The sequence below is a fragment of the Chiloscyllium plagiosum genome, unplaced genomic scaffold (assembly GCF_037043375.1).
Source record: "Chiloscyllium plagiosum isolate Xiang-an unplaced genomic scaffold, Cpla_swu_hap1 HiC_scaffold_27, whole genome shotgun sequence".
In the NCBI taxonomy this organism is placed as follows: domain Eukaryota; kingdom Metazoa; phylum Chordata; class Chondrichthyes; order Orectolobiformes; family Hemiscylliidae; genus Chiloscyllium; species Chiloscyllium plagiosum.
In genome coordinates, this window is record NW_028270165.1 from 61,238,661 (window position 1) to 61,251,768 (window position 13,108).

Below are 13,108 nucleotides of genomic sequence, written 5' to 3' on the forward strand. Positions count from 1 at the left end.
GCGAGTGCTCGAGTCACTTGGCCCATTTTTTACAGCGCTCAAGCGACTCCTCTTGCAAAACGTCGACCCTTTACTCCTGTAGACCTGACCAGACTTCCTGCTATAACATTTCAGTAACCGATTTTGACAAACTCTCCCGAATATAAACCAAACCAGACTATTATTTCTTTAGCTAAGATAAAGCTACCAATTTCCTTGTCCTGGATGGCAAAGATGTCCCTCATAAGGTCACAATCGGAACCCTTGTTCCCACAAGAGTACCTTGTCCTGGCCAGTGGACAAGTCGATGGAACCTCCATCTGCGGAGGATGCAGCGGTCGGTCTCAGCCAACCTTGCTCCAACTGGAAGGATCCTAAGGGACTGGGTGACAATACAGGACACCCGATAGGCTGGGGAATCCAGAATACCCTGAGGTTGGAAGAATCGGCAGGAGTGACAAGTCAACAGAACCGCAATTCCCTCTTTTCCAGCCTGACCATTCGAGGAAATAAGACTAAAGAGGCTCTGAAACAGAGTAAACCGGGATTATCAGACCTGTCTTTACTCTGTGCAGAATCGGTATGCCTTAGACGATATACTCCCCCAGGAGGGTGAGGTCTGCACCATTGTCCAAGATAAATGCACTGTGGGCATTCCCGATCTCACTGGCAATATTAACTAAGATACAAGAAGAGATCCAGGCATTCCTTGACAGAATGACTGAAGGGACCAGTTGGGAAAACTGCAGATCTGGCTGATGGTACAATTGGCTTATCAATTTAGCTATGTCTGTTTGTCAGTATTGGTATTGTTAGGTATTTAATTGCTCGGCTTATGAGGTCCCTTCGTGATATAGATTTGCCCCAGAAGATGCTCCTTTTGCGATCTGATGGCTCACCCACACGTGTCGATGGCGATGATAAATATGACCAGATGAGCTGCGAAGATGGTGGTGTTGCTCTACAGGATGTTGATGGCTGGACCACCTTGAAGGGCATTCGTTTGGATTAGCCTTCTCTTTCAGTGATCGCGGTGCAATCAAAGGGAGGAATGAGGGTGTGGGCATCTGGGTGAGAAAGTCTCTAGCCTTAAAACTTGCCTTTAAACATTCAGATTAAAATGTAATGCTGAATTATTGAATACATTTACTGCACTAGAAAATAAACAGGCAGGAAGGCTCAGAAAGAGGAGAGAACTTAAAGATAGGGACACCTGGGCTCACCAAGTGATAACAGGATGCTGTGAGGCAATTAAGAACGTTCGCCTCAGCATCGGTGAATCTGTGTGAACAGGACACCAAGTGATAACATTCACAGCCGTTCACTTGTGAAACTAATGATAGTCTTTGAATCTGACCCTGAAACAAGACTCGGTACTATCCATAGCTTTGTAATTAATGGGTGGATCTTGTCCATTATAATGGATTCTTACGCCCCCTTGCAAGCGGGGCATTCACAAAATAAATCTTTGCTGTCTTGAGAGTTCAAAAGGACACGAGAGAGAGGCTGTTGAATACCGTAGAGAATTAACTCTTAGTGCTTATCTGCTATGGATTGAATTGAATTGCATTTTGGGACTTTATGATGAAAGGTTTTTATTCCAGGCTTCCAAAGAGTATGATCTCCAGGACAAACCAAGAGAGGGGCTTTACAGGTCTGAGTTCTCAAAGGATTCCCTGGGCCACCTCAAATCTCCACTTTAACATGGGAGGTAGGACAAAATGGCTTCTGCTTGGCTAACTCGGTGGGACTGAGTCAGGCAGATACTCATGACTCAGAACAAACAAGAAACCACAGACTGATATAAATCCAGTGAAAAAAAAACTGCAAATGCAGAAGTAACAAATGTGAACCTAACCATCAATCGCAGAAGTAACGGTTTAATCGTAACCACCAGGCAGGACAAATTCGATTCCAAGAACAGGTTGTCTTCAAGAAATTATGATAGATTAGATTATATTCCCTACAGTTTGGAAACAGGCCCTTCGACCCAACCAGTCCACACTGACCCTCCAAAGAGTAACCCACCCAGAACCATTTTCCCTCTGACTAATGCACCGAACACCATGGGCAATTTAGCATGGCCAATCCACCTGACCTGCACATCTTTGGACTCTGGGAGGAAACCGGAGCACCCGGAGGAAACCCACGCAGACACGGGGAAAATGTGCAAACTCCACACAGACGGTCACCAAGGCTGGAATCGAACCTGGGACCCTGGTGTTGTGAGGCACCAGTGTTAACCACTGAGCCACCATGCCACCCTAGGCTAAGTCAAAAATGCATGAGGACCTCGCGCGATCTGATTGGTTGTTACTATGTGATCTTGCTCAATGTCTGACTCTAAACAATGTACATAATGTTCTATACAAATTCTGTAAAAGTTGGCGGATTCTTTTGGCACTCTAGGAGTACTCATCGATGGCCCAGTGGTTAGCACTGCTGCCTCACAGCACCAGGGGTCCCAGGTTCGATTCCTGCCTCCGGGGGCTGGCTGTGTGGAGTTTGCACATTCTCCCCATGTCTGCGTGGGTTTCCTCCCACAATCCAAAGATGTGCAGTTTGGTGAATTGGCCATGCTAAACTGCCCATAATGTTAGGTGCATTAGTCAGAGGAAGATGGGTCTGGGTGGGCTACTCTTCAGAGGATCGGTGTGGACTGGTTGGCCAAAGGGCCTGTTTCCACATTGTTGTGAATCTAATCCTTCTGGGCTGATCAGAATCTACCGACCATATCAAAGAATAAACTATTGCTTGTGATTGACAAAGTCACTTCCAGGTGTGTTTATTGACCAATCCCAGAAATCCGATCCAGACAGCAGTCCAAATCAGAACAACCATCTAGGAAATGGTTAATGTCCCCAGGATGTGGGGAGCAAAATAAGACACCAAGGCGTTAACACCAACACCAGAGAAAAACTGAACATACAGACGTAACAAACATTTGTAGCAAGCCAGAATCACAGATGTACAGCACAGAAACAGTCCCTTCAGTCCATGCTGACCAGATATCCTAAATCAATCTAGTCCCATTTGCCAGCACTTGGCCCATGTCCCTCTAAATGCTTCCCAATATATACCCATCCAGATACCTTTTAAAGGTTATAATTGTACCAGCAGTCACCACTTCCTCTGGCAGCTCATTCTTTACACACACCACCCTCTGTATATAGGAGTTTCCCCTTAGGTTTCTTTTAAATCTCACCCTGAACCTATGAGCAATCCCAGATCAAAGATCTTGTCTATTTATCCTCACCATGCCCCACATTATTTATACAAAGTTGTAGGGTCACCCCTGTGGGATATAGGTAAAGCAGTGTTACTTCTGCAATCATAATTGCTTCTGCAAGGTAAATGAACTAACGCCAGGGTATAATTGTTCAGCCAAGAGTGGAGTTAACAAGAATGAAAGCTATGTGAAGGAAATATATAATTGCTTTTGTATTAGCTAAAATGTGCATACATGAAATGTGCCTGCAAACAATGGTAGATGTTACAGACAAACAGATAAGATGCTGTGAGGGGAGGGGGTGTAGGTTAAGCTAGATATGCTCGTACAAACGGTTATAAGCATCTGTTTCCTGCTTCTGCAAAAACAAAAAAAAACACAATCAAGGAGATCAGAAGGCTCAGTGTCGGCGAAAAATGGGAGGAAAAGTTGCTTTCGCAAACTGTAGCTGGCAGTGAAAGAGGATATACGCTAACACTTTGTTCACGCACAAGGCCGGATAAGGCAGAAATAGACAAGAGTAATGGACGCCACCGGGAAAGAATGGAGGGACAAACCGAACTTTTGAGGATCAGCTTGGAACATCAGGGCGGGGGCGGAGGAATGTGAATGAGGGAAAGAAGCTGAATGTGCTGGAGCCAAAGTGGAGGAAGAACAGAGGATGCAAAACCGGCTTGAAGCTGCAATGAGGAATATTGCATGTGCTGTACTTGTACCTGTGGCAGTTAATGGTCGGAATCGGGTGCATTTTAAAAATAAAAACAGAAAAGATATCCAGCCCTCCCCCTTCCCAATCTCTATCCTTCAGTTCCTCCTCACCTGGCTAACTACGACACATACCTGAGTTTGCAGAGTCTGCTCTCTCCCTGCATTCACTCCAATGCTACAAGTGAACAATTTCCCCTCCTCCCATCTCTGTCTCCCTCCCAGGATGAAGAGTTGCCCAGAGGGCGGGAGATTCACTTTGAAACTGACAGAGCCACTTCCGCCTTGTGACGTCACAAAGGAACTAGGGGCGGGCCGTAAAAAGTGACGGTTGAGGGGGCGGGGCATGGCCAACCGCGAGACGACGCACCGCGCATGCGCTGCGCCTGCAGCAGACGCGGACGAGAAAACACTTTCCAAAAAACCCCTCCCTTCAGAGAATCCCCACAGTGTGGAAGCAGGCCACTCGGCCTCACCGAACCTCTCAAGGGTCACCCACCTACACCGAATCCCCTACATTTAACCCTGAGTAATGCACCTTACCTGCACATTATGCCTAATTTTGCATAGCCAATTCACCCCGACCTGCACATCCCTGGGCACTATGGGTATTTCAGCATGGCCAATCCACTTTAGATTAGAGTGATACTGGAAAAGCACAGCAGTTCAGACAGCATCCGAGGAGCAGGAAAATTGACGTTTCGGGCAAAAGCCCTTCATCAGGAATACAGGCTGCAGGGTGGAGAGATAAATGAGAGGAGGGTGGGGTGGGGAGAAAGTAGCATTGAGTACAATAGGTGAATGGGGGTGGGGATGGAGGGGATAGGTCAGACAGGAGGGTGGAGTGGCCTGTTCGGATCTGAACTTTGCTGGTTTAAAGGTGGTCCGGAATCAGTGTAGGATGAGTTGGATACGGAGGCAGGTCATGAGGAAGCAAATGTGGCTGTGGTAGTGAGTCTGTTTCAGGACATGGTTGAAAAGCTTCAGGGCAGAGGAAATGACCTGGGAGTTGCAGTGGGAGAGGGATTCCTTGAGATTCTTGTAGAGAGAGGAAGAAAACTTCTTCAATGCAGGCATCCTTGCAAGAGGATTCACTGTAGGGTTAAAATCAACTAGGTAAAAACAAGGACTGCAGATACTAGAAACCAGATTCTAGAATCAAAACTCCAGGCTGGAGTCCAACAAGCTTCTTTGGAAGCAGTAACTTTTGGAGTTCTGCCTCTTCATCAGGTGTTTGTGGAGGATAAGATCCTAAGACACAATTTAGAGCAAAACATTCCAGCGTCCTGCCACTGAAATGGTATATTGAACAAACCTGGATTGTTAAGTCTTCCACTATTTCAAATAGGTTGTAGGTCTCATTACAATGTAAATCCCAGAACTTCTTGTTGTCACCTTCGAGATAACAAGGCTTTATAGCAAAAGCTCACATCTCAGCCCAGACAATGCCTTAAAGGTGCGAGGTCAGAGTCTGCCTGTATCCCAATCTTGAGTCAGACTGGTTCTGTTTCCAAAGTCGAATTTACAAACTATTACATGTATTGACTGCCTGCAGATTTTTCCTTAAAAAAATGCACATAGAATGTATCTGCAAATATACATCCCCCACACACACACACACGCACAAGTTTGTTGGGTGAATTCGTACTTGCAGAATTATGTCTTACTTTGCTCAAAAACTGCATGAATCCATGTAAGATTCTGTAAATCAGTTTAACCATTGTGGCACAGAGTCTCACACAGGGGAGCTCACACCTTCAATACATTATCTGGGCTGACGTGACACCAATTGGTAAAGTTCACTTGAGGATTTAACTATTTTAAAAGGTTTTGTGATTTACATTTGAAAGAACTGAAACTATCATGGTCATTCAAATAGATGAGAGACTTAAACAATCCAGGTCTTTTTCAAGATATAGTTTCAGTTACATCACACTATAAACTGTTGCTATAAATTCTGTGTCTTACAATTTTATATTCCACAATCCCCTGTTGAAGGAGCTGCACTCCGAAAGCTACTGCTTCCAATTAAACTTGTTGGACAGAATTTCTCAAGTAGGGCACCATACGAATCCTGGGAGACTGCTATTTCTTGTTTACTTCGTAATGAACAAACATTAAGCACGGTCGCCAATTTATTTCTAATTTTGTTTCATTTTTCTTTTTTAATTCTCTTCGATGATGTGGGAGAATTGTTAGATTTGGGTCAGCCATTTGGTCACATATTAAAGCCTGGAAACCATTTTGAATCTCAGCTTAGTGCCTGCTTGTTAAAGTTTGTGTTTCCCAGGCTCAGCGGAGACGGTTGGCCTTGCAGCTGTACTGCTTCTGATAAACAAATTCTTTCCTGACATGGGGCTTTATTTCCATCCCCCACAGTTGGCGAGTCAGGCAGGAGATACCCTGGTCCTGCCAGGTCACCGGCCGATATCCTTTGAGAGATGAAATATCTGGTTGCTGCTTTTGTTGTGTCCAAAATAAAGAGGAAAGCTGGCCAGGGACAAAAGTGCCGATAGAAATATTGATACAATTCTCCCTACTCAGCCACAAGATACTAGTGAGAGAAGTAAACAGGGTCCTAGCATCTGGACATAATACTGCTGAGAACACTTGTGCTTTACAAAATTAGTCATAAATAATTTGCGTACTGCAGGGTTATGAGAGGTGAAACCCTATTTGATAAGCCCTGGACCCACACTGAGGTCCGTGGCATGCTTCAAGATACCCTCAATCTGTTCGAGTGCCCAACATTAGTTTTAATTGGCGAGTAGAAATCTGAAGTATAATTGTTCACTTCAGGATGTCCAGACTTGAATGAATTTGGCATACAGGACACATTGGGCAACCATTAAAGACTCTGTTGTATTTCCCTGGGTTATGGACACATGCAGAGACACAAACAACTTGTGTTGAAAACAGTGTTTGATTTGCAAATGGAACAGCTGAGAGGTATTTAGAGTTTGCACACTTGGTTAAGCAGCAACGTGTCACAGCCAGGATTTATGAGGCTCAACTCCCTAACTTGGGCTGTTCTGGAATGTGAGTGCCTCATTAGCCTTGGAAGGAAGGAAGGAATAAACAAAAGCTGACAAACTGAGATATGAAGCAAATTAGAAAATGTTACAGAGAGACACACACAGGCAGAAGTTTGCAGGAAAGTTAACACTTCATAATCTGGTTTCAATGCACATTAGCCTGGGTATAGTACTGATATCACAGGGACCTCAAATAGGGGACTCCCTCAATACTCAAACCAAAACATGGGTGCCCCCTGCTGGACTGGTTTGTGTTCATTCTTTGCTGCTGCCTATTTCAGTTGATGATGTCCATTATTGTGGCACCCAGATTTTCGGAAAGCAGCTAGGAAAAGATCTGAAGCGTATTTAATTTGTAAACAAACAAGATGCATACTCTAAGGGATGCCCTGTGTTTGTTAACCACTTCCTTGCCTGGTCAGCCTTTACTGGTTTACAACTTGTGTATATAGAATCACCTCGCGTACATTGTCATGAATATTGTCTAATATGAGTAGATGTATTTAGTAGATGAATCAAAACCATCTCAATGACTGAAACAGCTGACACTGCATTGTTGGTCAAATGGGAAATATTTGCATCAGTTAATGAAAACTCTTCAAAGTATACAGTCACAGGTACGTCAAGCTGAAGAATTAGGAGCGGGGCATATTGGAGCCTGCTTCCTCGAGCAGAGAATTCCGCGGATACACTACTCTCTGGGAAAACCAGCAGCCCTCACTTCCTCCTCCTCATCTCTGTCCTAAACCTACTCCCCCAAAGCTAGGGGCCTAGTCTCAGCCACCAGCAGAAATGACTGGATAGGGTAGGGCTTCATCCTCTCAGTGCAAAGAATTCCCACTTTCCAGCAAAATCCAGGAGTTGCTTGCTGTCTCACAAATGAAAGATTTTGTTGTAACTTCTTCCGGTCCCAGTAGGGCAAAACATCTTTGAAAGCTGCTCTGAAAGACCTGTCTTCACAACCACACTTCTGCTTTCACCGAAGACAGTAAGAGTCATACACCACAGAAACAGATCCTTCCACCCAACTAGTCTATGCCAACCATGTATCCAAAATCAAAGTATTCCATTTGCCAGCATGTGGCCCATATTCCTCAAAAACCTTCCTCTTCATGTACCCATCCAGATGCTTCTTAATTGTTGTAATTGTACCAGCCTCCACCACTTCCTGTCAGCTCGTTCCATAAATGCAAAACCCTCTGAGAAAAAGTGGCCCCTCGGGTCCCTTTTAAATCTTTGCCATCTGAGCTCAAACCTCTGCCTTCTAATTTTGCACTCCCCTACCCGGAGGAAAAGACCTTGGCTATTTACCCCTATCCATGCCCCTTATAAACTTCTATAATGTCACCCCTGAGCCTCCGACACGAAGGGAAAACAGCCCCAGCCTATTCAGACTCTCGTTCAAACCCTCCAACTCTGACATCAGCCTTATAAACCTTTTCCAAACCCTTTCAAGTTTCACAACATCCTTCCATAGGATGGAGATCAGAATTACACACAATATTCCAAAAGTGGCCTAACCAATGTCCTGTACAGCTGCAATATGTCCTCCCAACTCCTTCACTCAATACTTTGACCAATAGAGGAAAGCATTCCAAACATCATTTTCACTATCCTGTCTACCTGCGACTCCACTTACAAGGAACTATAAGCATGCACTCCAAGATCTCTTTCTTCTGCAACACTCCCCCTATCTAAGTCCTGCCTGCATTGCTTGACCAAAATGCAACACATCACATTTCTCCAAGTTCAACTCCATCTGCCCCTCCTTCGCCTATCAGCTCATCCAATCAATTCTAATTTATCGTGAACTCTCTTTCCTCTCTTATTCCTTAGAAGCTGAAGATCTCCATCCCACACACTCTCCCTCCATTTCCAATTTGCTGAACCTAATCCCTGCTGTACCTCATCCTGAAGGGTCTGGTTCATGCTGATTAACAGGGCCATACTCAGGGGAGATCTAATTGAAGCATACAGAATACTGAACAGCCTGGACAGAGTGGATGTTGGGAAGATGTTCCCCTTGATAGGAGAAACTAAGACCTGAGGGCACAGCTTTAGAGGAAAGGGAAGACTTTTTAGAATGGAGCTAAGGAGAAACTTCAGCCAGAGAGTAGCGAATCTATGGAATTCATTGGCACAGAAGACTGCAGAGGCCAGGTCACTGAGGATATTTAGACTGAGATAGCTAGGTTCTTGAGTATTGAGGGGATCGAAGGTGACAGGGAGAAAGCAGCAGAATGGCGCTCAGAAACTGATCAGCCACGATTGAATGGTATGAACAGACCTGATGGGCTGAATAGCCTACTTTCTACTCCTTTGCCTTATTATCTCTTGCTGTCCAGGACACTGAGAATTGGGAGCAGGAGTCTGCCATTTGGTCTTTTAAGCCTGCACCAGCATTGAACAGATCACAAATGGATATGGACCTCCCTACATCGAGATGCAGAGGCTGGAACTTTTTTCACTGGAGCATCAGAGGTTAAGAAGTGTCCTTAGAGAGGGTTAAAAAATCATGAGGGGTATAGGTGAGGTGAATGGCAGGTGTCATTTCAAGATTAGGGAGCAAACGTTTAAAGTGAGAGTAGAACAAGTCTAAAGACATGAGGAGCACTTTTTTAAGAAAAAGAAAGAGTGTGGTTGTTTGTGGAATGAATATCTAGAGGAAGTGGTGGATGCAAGTACAGTTACAATGTTTAAAATACATTTTGATAAGTACGTGAATAGGAAAGGTTCGGAGGGCTATGGGCCAAACACAGGCAGATGGGATTAGTTTGTGAATATAGTCAGCATGGATTAGTTGACCTGAAGGGTGTGTTTCTATGCTGTATGACTGTCACTATTCTGTACTAGCCTTAAAACTATTTTCTTGCCTTCCCCAATAACCATCCACTTCTCTGTTGTTCAAAAATGATATGAACTCAGCCTTGAATATATTCAATGACTCCCTAACTGCAGGAAGACATCCCCACTTCTAAACTCAATTCCTCTTGCTCATATACCACTTGCCTTGCTGAATGCTTGCTGCACCTGTCTGACAACTGGCATTGACCGGTGTAGGAGGACGCTGAGGCTCCTTTGTCCATCCACACATCATTCCTGATGAAGGGCTCTTACCCGAAACGTCAACTTTCCTACTCCTTGGATGCTGTCTGACCTGCTGTGCTTTTCCAGCGCCACACATTTTGACTCTGATTTCCAGCATTGCAGTCCTCACTTTCTCCACTTCCCAATATATCACCATTTAAACAATACATCTCATTTCTGCTTTGTTGTTTCCACAGCAAAGACTATAACTTCACCCTCTGGTACTGAACTTGCCAGGTGTTTGAGGCACAGACCTGGACCAGTTTTTCCAGAGTATGTCCTCTTTCTGGATTCACTCCCGTTCTTCTCAGTTGCTGCAATTCAACAATTGGATCCCAGCATGAAAATAAAAGAAATAGAAAAGGCAGTGAGAGAAGAGTGTGCTGTTGGACAGAGGAAGGAAATTACAGTCTTGGATGAATCTCAATCTTCATTCAGAGAGAGAGAGAGAGAGAGGAGCAGCAACAGCTTCAGAAGCTCATGGGTCAAGATTAGAGTGGTGCTGGAAAAGCACAACAGGTCAGGCAGCATCAGAGGAGCAGGGGAACGGCAAAAGAAATTCATGCACCAGTTTTAGACAGATAGAAGCATGTGCAGTTTTTTGCAGACACCGACGAACATGCGCAGCGCTTGCTGACACCGAGGAGCACGTGCAGTAGACTCTGTAGATATGCTCGTGTAACTGCCAGATTCAACTGGCCAAATGTCAATAGGAGGAAAAAAAGGTAGAGCCACAATTTTGTTTCACCTTCCCACCTCTGGCTCTACATAACCGCGCATGTTCCTCGCTTTTCTCCTTACCCTCACCCCTCATGATTTTTCAAATCTCAATAAGATCATCCCTCAACCTCCTCCGTTCCAGTGAAAAAGTCCCAGCCTCTCCCGATAACTCAAACCCTCCAGTCCTGGCAACGTCCGAGTAAATCTTTACCGAACCCCCTCTAATAATATTCTTCCTATTACAGGGTGACCAGAACTGTACTCAGTACTCTAAACAAAATGGCCTCACCAACATCCTGTACAACCTCAACACAGAACAAAGAAAATTTACAACCCAGGAACAGACCTTTCAGCTTTCAAGCCGAAGCCGATCCAAATCCCCTGTCTAAACCTATCACGCAATTCCCGAATCTGTATCCCTCTGCTCTCCCCCTACTCATGCATCTGTACAGATGTACCTTTTCTTTTTATAGATATTTTTATTGAAAATTTAACATTTTTACAAGTTTACAAATTAAAAAAAGACAAGTACAAACATTAATATACAATTAAATTTTAAATAAATAGCCAAAACCTGTCCAACAAAAAGAGATACAGAGAAGAAAAAGAAAAAGACAAAACTCATCTAGCTACTAATCTAACCTATAACTAAGGTAAAAACAATAACTGCAGATGCTGGAAACCAGATCTAACCTATAACTAACCAGAGTGTATGATCAAATATCTTACATTATTCAAAAGAAAACAGGATAACATAGTAATTAAGTAGTGAAGTACACACTCGTAATGAGTTCACATCAAGTTGTAATAAAACCCGTATTCATGTGGGATTCCGCTCCCAAAGGGCCCCTTACCAGCCAGAACTGTTACCTCAACTAGATGAAAGCCCTTGAAAGAATGGCCGAAATATCTGTATCGATGTAATTCAAAAAGGGCTGCCATATTTTATAGAATAATTCAGTTTTTTGGTGCACCATATTTATAAGGAAGTCAAAGGCAACACATTCCATGATTAATCTGTGCCAATTCTGAAGTCCTAGAGGGCCCTCAGCCACCCAGTTTACTAAGATATTTTTCCTTGCATAGAAGGAGAGAATGGAAAATAATTTCCTCCCGTGCACATCCAGAGAAGGTAAGCTCGAGAAGCCCAGAAGAGGAGATACTGGATCTATTGTAATTTCCATTCCCAAGATGTCTGTCAGGGCGTTTACTACTTCGGTCCAGTATTTGTGGATCTTATGGCATGTCCATAAGCGGTGTGTAAGAGTGCCCACCTCTGTTTTACATTTGGGACACATTGGAGATACTCCTGCCCGAAATGTTGCCAATCTTTCCGGTGCCATATGGGCTCTATGAAGTATTTTTAACTGAATGGCCTGAGTTCTGTTACAAATGGAGATTTTTTTGGCATTTTCCCAGATGTCATTCCACATTTCTGTAGAAATTTCCAGCCGCAAATCCTGATCCCATGTTCTAAGCAGACGGTCCATATCTTCCGACACTTCATAAATAAATGATAAAGAGTGCTGACCGAGGGTACGCCCATTGGCCACAACACTCTTCGTTCTCTATCTGATTTATAGAGACTATTTAATAACGTAGTCGTCTTCTGTATGTAATCTCGTATTTCGAAGTATCAAAAGAGGTCTCCATTAGGTAATCCAAATTTCTGATGCAGCTGTTCAAAAGACATCAGGACCCCCTTCTCAAACAGATCCCCTAAACAGGGGATACCCCTGGATCTCCAGGATTTGAATGTGGTATCTGTAAGCCCCGGTTGAAAACCCCATGCCCCCACTATCGTCGTATAGGGGGACGTTTTATGTGAATTACCCTCGTTTTGCCGCATTATATTCCAAGCTTTAATTGTGTTTAGTACTATAGGGTTTCTACAGTGGTCCGTAATGATTTTCATCTAATCTAAAAATAAGAGGTTAATAAGAGAGCACTGTACTTGAGAAACCTTGATGTCCATCCAGATTGGGTCATGTCTGACCCGCAATCAATCGGCTATGCAGCTTAACAAGAAATTAACTGATACTTCCTAAAGTCTGGAAAATCCAGCCCGCCCCCCTTGCCTGTGGAAGCCGTAGCTTCCTTAACTTAATGAGGGGCCGTCTAGGATTCCAGATGAACGAACCCAGCCAACCATACAATTTGCACAGTGCCAGCCTCAGCAGCATCACCGGAAGCATTCTCATAGGGTATAAGAGACGGGGCAAGACATTCATTTTAATTAGGGCTATTCTACCTAGCCAGGAAATTGGAAGGTCTCCCCAGCGTGAAGGTCGTGCCTTACCCTTTCCAATAGATGCACAAAATTGGCCTTGTATAGCTGGCCAAATACTGGGGT